The sequence below is a fragment of the Arvicanthis niloticus genome, chromosome 3 (assembly GCF_011762505.2).
Source record: "Arvicanthis niloticus isolate mArvNil1 chromosome 3, mArvNil1.pat.X, whole genome shotgun sequence".
Lineage (NCBI taxonomy): Eukaryota > Metazoa > Chordata > Mammalia > Rodentia > Muridae > Arvicanthis > Arvicanthis niloticus.
The window spans coordinates 65,920,386-65,930,234 of NC_047660.1; the positions used below are offsets into that span (position 1 = coordinate 65,920,386).

At 39.2% G+C, this 9,849-nt stretch overlaps 1 pseudogene; it reads right to left on the bottom strand.

The window, feature by feature from the left end:
* Positions 1 to 2,399: 2,399 nt before the first annotated feature.
* Positions 2,400 to 8,068, bottom strand: LOC117705627 (T cell receptor alpha variable 9-2 pseudogene; annotated as a pseudogene).
* Positions 8,069 to 9,849: the final 1,781 nt, after the last annotated feature.

The window sequence follows — 9,849 nt, forward strand, 5'->3', positions numbered from 1 at the left end:
AGCCCATATGAGATGCACAGACACATGTGCAGGTAAAATGAACATATTGCTAAAATCATGATTATTATGATTATTTTCAGAAATTTGAAAATACTTGTCTTTAAATTATAAACATAAATAAAGAATATCCAAGGTCAATGGCATAAAAGGTCCCTTCAAAAAGATCATAGAAGTAAACTTTCCTAAACTAAGAAAAGACATATATATGAAGCATTTAGAAACCAAATAAACAAGACAATAAAAGAAATTCTCTACAGAAAATCATGGAGAAAAGTCCAAACATACAGGACAAAGGAAATCACTGCCTGCAAAATTCATGACGTCCTTGTTTTTAATAGTGGAGTAGTATTCCATTGTGTAAATCAACCACATTTTTTGCTCCGTTCTTTTCTTGAGGGGCATCAGGGTTGTTAGATAGAGTCTGTTAATTTGATTTATCATTAAATGTCTTCCTCCATCTATGAGGATTGAAAGTTTTGCTGAGTAGTAAGGTCTGAGTGGCATCTGTGGTCTCTTAGAATTCATAGAATATTGGTCCAGGGCCTTCTGGATCTCCATTGAGAAGTCAGGCATTATTCTAAGATGTCTGCTTTTACATGTTATTTGGTCACCCCCCCAACCCAACCCCCCCCCCCCCCGTACCTTTCAATAATCCTTCTTTCTCCTGTAGTTTAACTGTTCTGATTATTATGTGTCATGAGACTTCTTTTCTCATCCAGTCTATTTGGTATTCTTTATGTCTACTCTACCTTGATAGGCATCTCCTTTTTCAAGGGTAGGGATTTTTCTTCTATGTTTTTTGTTGAAAGTATGTTCTGCATCTTTGACCTGGGTACATTTTCCTTTCTCTATTTCTATGATTCATAGATTTGGGCTTTTCAAAGTGTATTAGATTTCGTGGATGTTATGTGATTGTATATTTTTAGATTTAACATTTTCTTTGTCCAAGCTATCCATCTTTCTATCATGTATTCAATGTCTAAGACTCTTATTTCTTCCATTGTGTACACTCTTGGTGAAGTTTGCCTCTAACCTTCTTGTTTGGGTTGCTAAAATTTTCACTTCCAGTTGTCCCTCAGTATTTGTTGTTTTTATTGATTCTATATCCACTTGCAAGTCATGAACTGCTTTCTTCATTTCATCCCATTGTTTGTGATTTGGTTGATTTCTTTAAGGAATTTATTCATCTTTTTCTTTCAAGAACTCTAACATATTCATAAAGTCTAATTTGAAGACCTTATCTTGCACATCACCTATATTGCATTTCTTGGAGCCTACTGGAATGGGATTTCTGGGCTTTAATGAAAACATATTATTCTGGCTGTTAATTGTTTTTATGCTGTAATCTAGGCATCTGAGTTTGTAATCACTGCAATTCTTAATGCATATACCTTTGACTTTGGTGGATATGTGTCCTTGGGTTCTGTTGTCCACTCTGATTCTTAAGAAAGTAAGGTGGCTGTGGGTAGGCTGGTAGGGAATGCTTCTGATATCTTGCCAGATGTGAACACTAGAATTCCAGACAGAATGTGGCTTTTTTTCCATTAGATGCTCACAGTTGGACATGGAGGTGGGCTAGAAGAGGTGTGGAGTGAGGACATCCACAGTAGGGAGGAAATTGGGGTCATCAGGATTAGGCTAGTGCTCTGGAAACAGGGAAAAGAGAAAGGAGAGGCTAAGCAGGTAGTCTGCTACAGTGCTGGGGCTAAGACTATGAGGTCTTGGATTTAGAAGAGAGGCAAGACATTGAAAATCTGAGGATTGTCTACCTGCTCCAGCTTCTCTTTCTCCTTTCTTTAATACCCATATTCATGTATTAGAAATCTTGAGATATGGAAGGGCTATAGCTCTCTGATAACCTCTCCTTCCATAGTATTAGTTAGACATTATCAGGGTGAGAAGAGAAACATTGAAAAATTGAAGACTGCCTACCTTCTCCAGCTTCCCCTTTTTCTTTCTTTTCTACTTATACTCCTTTATTAGAAATCTGAGATATGGAAGGGCTGTAGCTCTGATACCGGTCCTTCCATGGTATTAGTTACAATTATGAGATTGACACTTTCCTGACATATTTGGCCCTTGATAAAAAAAAAACTTGGGCCAGAGGTGACATGCAACAATACAAAAAGAAATACTTGCATATGGAGATGAAGACAACTGCCATTGTTTCCATGGCTTTCCTATGAAATCACTATGATTCTCCATGAGGAATCACAGATGTTCTATGGTTCAGCTTCCTCTATGAAAATTCAAATGTGGTAACATCTCCTTCTTGTTCTGCTCAAACCATTTGCATGATTTTGATCAACCAGAGAAATACTGGGGCACACAGAACACACTGTGGGGGAAACAGGGTGATCTAAAGGCAGATGATCAGAAGTCAGGCTTCCTTTTGCTTCTCAGAGTTTGTGCTCAGCTCCCCCTGTGGTTTCTGCCACTGTGTCATCCAGAGCACAGTAGTACACAGCCGAGTCTGACTCCTGCACCGAGGCTTTCTGCAAGTGGAAGGACGTGGTTCCTTTATCATATGTAGCTTCAAAACCTCGGCTGCTTCCCTTATTGTTGGCTGTTGTGACTTTCAAAAGGAGCTGTGGACCTTCTCCAGGATATTGGACATACCAGTAAAGAGTTGGGTACCCTGTGGTTGAATAAGTGCAATTTATAAATAGAAAGTCATCTTCTGAAAGGGTCACTTGACCTTGCTCCTGGGTCACTGAATTTCCATGTGTTCTCTCTGGAGGAAGAATAGAATATCTGTGTCACATTAAAGACAAAGCTCTTAATTATATTAATTAAATATTTTTAAGACATCTTAGAAGAAAGAGTGCAAATTCTAAGTCACTTTACTCACTAAGCATGAACAGCAGCATCACAGTCACTAAAGCTGGAGAAGTATTCATCTTCAGAGTGATGCTCTCAACTCTTCACATGAAGAAATGATGAAATGACACCAAAGATGAACATATGAAGTTTATGATTCACAGAGATTATGATCTGTTAGGAAACTCCACCCCCTGGTGGACAGAGACAAAACCAGGGCCTCTTGCATGTCTCCCACAGTCAGAAATCTCCTATCCTCAACATCAATTGTAAGACATGTCAGACTTCAGAGGTCCCTTATCAATCTAAGAATATAAACAATGGCCATTAACATACTGAGTCTCATCGTTCTTAGGACTCTACTCAACATGAAAGTGTCATAGTAGACAAACGGGTAGGATTTCTGCTTTGGTCTTCTCCATATGATAAATTGAATGTCAAGAAGCAGAGTTTACCATTTGAGTGAGATATTATGCAGCAGAAATTTCCCTGTCCAATCTACTTGCAGCGGGAGGTCTGTGATTGGACAGGGGAAAGGGAGGCAGAGCTAAGGGTAACAGAGAGGGAGAAACACAGGGGAGGAGGGAGGCAAAATGGAGGCAGAAGTGAACCCACATGGCTTTAGTAATCTCAGGTAGTTATGCATATCAAAAGGTTAGGATAATTGGGATAACATCTAAATTGTGTTGGCATCTTTTATTGAGATTTTATTGATATATAAATCTATTGGTTAACTATAAGCATCTAGAGTTTTGATTTTACAGGGTAATGGGTTTTGCGGTGGCTGATCTTGGGGTGGATAATTGTGGTGTGGGGGTAGCATGGCCGTGATGGGAACTCTGGATCTCAGGTCCATTAGAGAGCCTGCTGAGATGAGAACATCCAGCTGGGCCCCATGCAGCCCGCAGATAGCCAGCATTACAGCAGGAAATTGGTGGCTAACCCAGGAGCCAGCTGGATGCCCTTTTCTAATATCTCCTACTACAAATGGCGAACCAATGTGTTGAGCAAGTGTTCTCTAGAAATTTAAGATGATTAGGCTGAAAGTTAGAATTGTATATATTTTTTAAAGTGAGTATCTATGAGTGCTAAAGGAGCCAGGTGACTCAAGCACAGGAACTTTGAAACAAACAGTTGGCAGCTCCCAGAACCCCTGCTATGAGGAACTGCAGCCTGCTTTTAGCTAGGAAAAGAGTGAAGTTGCCTGCCTTTTAGTGCAGAGGGATTTAACTCTGAATTTATGATATTGAAATTATTTGTTTTTAGGATACATTTATAAACAGGTTTGTCCAAATCATGTGGGGAATTTTGCCCATGGTTTGGAACAAAGAGAGTGAAAATTTGTCTGTGGCTCCAGGTAGAGAGACCAACAGACAGATATTATCAGGTATTAATTAATAGGTCTGTGACTCCAGGCAGAGAGCCAAACAGAAAGTTGGTATAAAGGTATATTGCTTTAATATGCTTTAGGATACTCAAATTCTGTCTAACATGGGCTTCATGGCAATCTTGTGTTTTTAATCCTGCTTGACAACATAGATAAGGCCTAATAATAGGCAAATACAGTACTTTTGTTTACTTCATTTGTTTTAGATTGTTTTAATTTTCAAAATGGGTGTGATTTTGAGTTTTGTTGTTTATTATTCCTCTAGAAAAGAGATCTAAATAAAGGATTTTCTGATTACAGGCTCAAGGAAATGCTGATTTGGGAAAAAGGTTTAATCTTTGTGTTTTTAGAAAATGTGATTAGGGTATATTCACCTTCCAGAGTAATATGGATCAGACATGGCAGAGGTAGGCCTCCAGACATTAGATTCCAGAGAATCAAACAAAAATTTATCTTGATGATACTAAAATATTGTTTTGAGATTTATATATTACATGGTGAATCTCCTCAACAGACATGCTGAACTGACCTACTTGAATCCCTGATGTCCTGGACTTTCAGTCGACTCCAGCCAAGACACAGACATCAGTAACTACTTTCCCTAACCTTCCTCCCACCACTCTTGAAAATATTTCAATGCCCATATTCATCTTGAAGAAGTTATGAAGAGTCATCATCCCAATTCCCTGTGTTTTGGGGGTGGAGGGGGTTATATTAGGTTGTCTTTCTAGGGAATTTAGAATGGTCTTAATTGAAACAGGGAGGAATAGCTAGAATTGATTACATAGCCATAATCTATTGGTAAAAATCTTTATAATTCTTACTGGGTTGAAGTCATGGTTTCTTAGATGGTACAGAATTTATTTTAATGCAAAATCAAGGGTTTCATTATTATAAATTTTTCTATTGATACAAAATTTTGTAAGTACAAGGCTTGGACCCACTCCTTAACTGTTATTTTAATCTATTGGAGATGTTTAGCCTGTTAGTTAAGAGCCAAATAGCAAATTCTTGGCTCTGAGTTTATTGTTAGTGTGTTTTCTAGATTTTAATTAGAAATAGCTGAGTCTAGTTAAGGAACGGTCCCGATTACTTTACATAGATAGTTGGTTTTCAAAAATTTCAAAAATCCACAGAATGTGGCACTTAATGGCTTTTACTCATTTGTTGTTGAGACAAATCTGTTCCTAACAGCTTCCCTTTCTTGGATTCAAAGAAGAAATTGAGCATCTGTGGAGTTATTCCAGTAGTGGCAAGACAGCCACTAGGCAAGAATCGCCTCATTTCATCTACAGACATAATACTGTCCAGAAAAGGGACACACTATGCAGAATCATTCCTTCAAACTTCTGCATTACTAAAGTCTGTCAGAAGGCTGAAAAATGTTGCTCCAACTTCCTGACTTACTGGGGCTGTATAGTAGTTGGCTGTCTCTACAATTTGTCTCAGTTCTGGAAGCTGTGTTAGGCTTCCTATATATTTTCAGTTAATATCAGTCGCTCCTAGATTTCTGATTGAGTTGAAGACTCATGTCTCATAGCTAACCCAGGTTATGTACATGGAAAGAACAGAGTTGAGAGGATGTTTTTCAGATGGCATTCAATCTGAAGTCAGGACATAAACCAGGTGCAGAACTATAATCTTTTAAATTAGGATAGATGACAGTGGTCTTTTTTATTGACAATAATGTTGGACTGGATATTAGGTCTATCTTGTACATTACAATTACAAAATGGTAATAGCCATGCTAAATTTATATTTTGAGAAAAAGTTGTTTGTTTTTTATTCTAACAGAAAGGGTGAAATATGATATAAATTTCCCTGTCCAATCTATTTGATGTGGGAGGCCTGACATTGGACAGGGAAAAGGGAAGCGGAGCTAAGGGTGGCAGAGAGGGAGATGCAGGAGAGGAGGAAGGCAAATTGGCAGAAGTGAACCCACATGGTTTTAGTAGTTTCAGGTAGTCATGCATATCAAAATGTTAAGATAATTAGGATAACTTGTCTAGATTGTGTGGGCATCTTGTGGATTGTAATTTTTATTTATATATAAAACTATTGGTTAACTATAAACATCTAGAGTTTTGATTTTACCAGGTAATGGGTATTATGGTAGCTGATAGCGGGATAGACAGTCATGGCATGGAGGTAGCATGGCCTCAGGGAGAGTTCTGGAGCTTTGGCCCACTAGAGACCTGCCAAGATGAGAACGCCCAGCTGAGGCCAGGCAGCCTGCAGATAGCCAGCATTAGTGCAGGAACTTGGTGGCTAAGCCAGAAGCCAGCTGGATGCCTCTTTTATAATATCTCCCACTATAATACTATGTGGACCTGCAGTGATGGATCAGTGTAAAAAAAATCATGTATTGCTCTTGCAGAAGACCCAGGTTTGATTCCAGGAACCCACACAGTAATTTACAACAACCTGTAATTATGACTCCACAGGAATTGACACCTCTCCTCTGTGAGAACTAGGTACACAAACAGTACATAAACCCAAATCCAGGCAAAGCACTATTGCACATATAATAGAATAAATAAGTTTTTAAACATTTCTTAAATTTTTATGAATTAGAGTAATTACGACCTAGCCCTAAGAGTTTGTAATCATTACCATCTGCTCTTTTTACCTTGTACAAATGTGAAATATGCGTTGTGCTACCCACTTAGGATGTCATTGGTGTCTTGAAACAATGTTTGAAGATTAACTGCACAGGACAGATACAGAACGGGAAGCAATTGTAACTTGCATGTAGGACTCATAGGTTGTACCATACTTTGCATCAATTATAGGCTGTTATCATTTTCTTAGCACTTTTTGTAAGTTTCATTGTGATCAGTGGTACCTGCTGGTAGGAAACATAAACCTGATAATCAATTAGGATCTTGAGACTCTTGTGACTCTTTCCTAAGGTCTTGCAGAGGGCATTCCTAGCAGCCAGCTCACATCTTTCAAGTGCTAAAGTTTCCACTCATGAGTCTGGCCTCCATGGCTGACATGTTCCTGTGGGAGTTCCTTCAGTCCTTTAATTTGGTTTTAGAACTTTTTCCTCATTGACAGAATTTGTCTTTGCACACAGCTGTTACTTTTCACTTTTGTCCACATCTTTTTCCTAATTCTTCTTGGTTTTAAATTGTAAGTGTAATCTGTAAATGACAGCCTTTAGCTCAGAACCTTTTTCTCTTAACTGTTCAAAGTAGTGATTGTTGAGCCTATCTGGTTTTCCCTATCCAGAAGCTCTTGTAGATGCCTCAGAATGTGCTTTTCCACATCCGGTTCATATATAAGATGCAGATATATCAGATGAACTGCAACATTTTTGTTCTTATCTCTTTTTTAATTTTTACAACTTCATGGCCATACACTTTTGTACTTGTTCACATATTAAGTGTGTACATCATCCACTCAAAATTCTCAAATCCAATGAGAAATTAGTTGCTTGTCCCTACAAACAGCCATGTCACTATGGCACCAGTGGGCACATCGTGCTCATCAGGTTAGTCATTTAGCACATAGTAATTCCAGTGATGATATACCTCTCCCAGCAGCCTTTTAGCTATAAGACAATATTCTATCTCAGTTCTGGCTTGATTTCTCTGTGTTACATCAAAATATATGTCTTCTTTAGCAATAGGACCTCATCAATTAGTTACTTAACATAAGCAAGAGCAAAGGCAATATATGTTGTTTTAGAAATCTATGGGGCCTCCCTGGACAATAACTCACATGGAGATATCACACACCTGGCTCCGAAATTTTCTTTTAAGAACATATAAATTCTCACCTCTGCTCGGTCTGCTGTTGTGTGGACCCAGGATTCCGCCCGAGACATCCTGGAGGCTCCACGGATCCCACAGCCATCTGTAGGTAGGAAGATCCACACACTGCCCTAAGCCCATAGCTGGGTGCTGTGAGCACTCAGATTCCAGCAGATACCCACCCTCTCACCCCCCAACCCCCCCCGCACCCCTGCGGACTAACACTCCTCTTCTGCCCCTCTCCCGGATCTGAGGCCTGGACCAGACCTCTGCCTGGTCTGCTCCTGTGTGGACCCCGAATTCCGCCCGAGACATTCAGGAAGGTCCACTCAATCCAGAGCCAGAGAGGAACAACTGAACTCAGAGAGTCAGACAACATATCCTGAGATATCCTAGAGGAGCCACTGCACTCAGTTCAGAGGACACATTATCCTGAGACATCCTAGAGGAGACACTGCACCCAGAACAGCAGACACCTAGCTGGACTGCTACCTTGGAGGCACCATATCCTGAGGCATCCTAAAGGTACCACTGTACTCAGTGCAGCTGGAAAAGATCACAGAGACACCTGGACCCCTAGGAGACCAGACACAAGCTAGATAACTGGAAAGGCAGGCTTCAGTCAGAGACAGCAAGTACAGGCAGCACTAGAGTTAACCAGATGGCAAAAGGCAAGAGCAAGAACATAAGCAACAGAAACCAAAGTTACATGGCATCATCAGAACCCAGCTCCCCCATCAGAGCAAGCCCTGAACACCCCATCACACCAGAAAAGCAGGATTCAGAATTAAAATCACTTCTCATGATGATGATAGAGGGCTTTAAGAAAGACATAAATAACACTCTCAAAGAACTTAAGGAGAGCACTGGTAGACAGATAGAAACCCTTAAAGAGGAAACACAAAAATCCCTTAAGGAATTGCAAGAAAATGCAACCAAACAGGAGAAGGAATTAAACAGAACCATGCAGGATCTAAAAATGGAAGTATAAACAATAAAGAAATCACAAAGGGACAATACCCTGGAGATAGAAAACCTTAAAAAAGATCAGGAGTCATAGACACAAGTATCGCCAACAGAATACAAGAGATGGAAGAGAGAATCTCATGTGCAGAAGATACCATGGAAAACATTGACACAACTGTCAAAGAAAATGCAAAATACAAAAAGCTACTAACCCAAAGTATACAAGAAATCCAAGACACAATGAGAAGGCCAAATCTAAGGATAATAGGTATAGATGAGGGGGAAGACTCCCAACTTAAAGGACCAGTAAATATCCTCAACAAAATTATAGAGGAAAACTTCCCTAACCTAAAGAAAGAGATGTCCATAAATATACAAGAAGCCTACAGAACTCCAAATAGTTTAGACCAGAAAAGAAATACTTCCCACCATATAATAGTCAAAACATCAAATGTACAAAACAAAGAAAAAATACTAAAAGCAGTAAGGGAAAAAGGCAAAGTAACATATAAAGGCAGACCTATAAGGATTACACCAGACTTCTCACCAGAGACCATAAAAGCCAGAAGATCCTGGACCGATATCTCATACAGACCCTAAGAGAACACAAATGCCAGCCCAGACTACTATACCCAGCAAAACTCTAAATCATTGATGGAGAAACCAAAATATTCCATGACAAATCCAAATTCACACAGTATCTCAACACAAATCTAGCACTTCAAAGAATAATTGGTGGAAAACTCCAACACAAGGAGGGAAACTACAACCTAGAAAAAGCAAGAAAGTAATCTTCCAAAAACTATAAAAGAAGCTAGCTACACAAACATATCTCCACTGCCAATAACAAAAATAACAGGAAACAACGTTCATTTCTCCTTAATATCTCTTAATATCAATGGACTCAATTCTCCAATA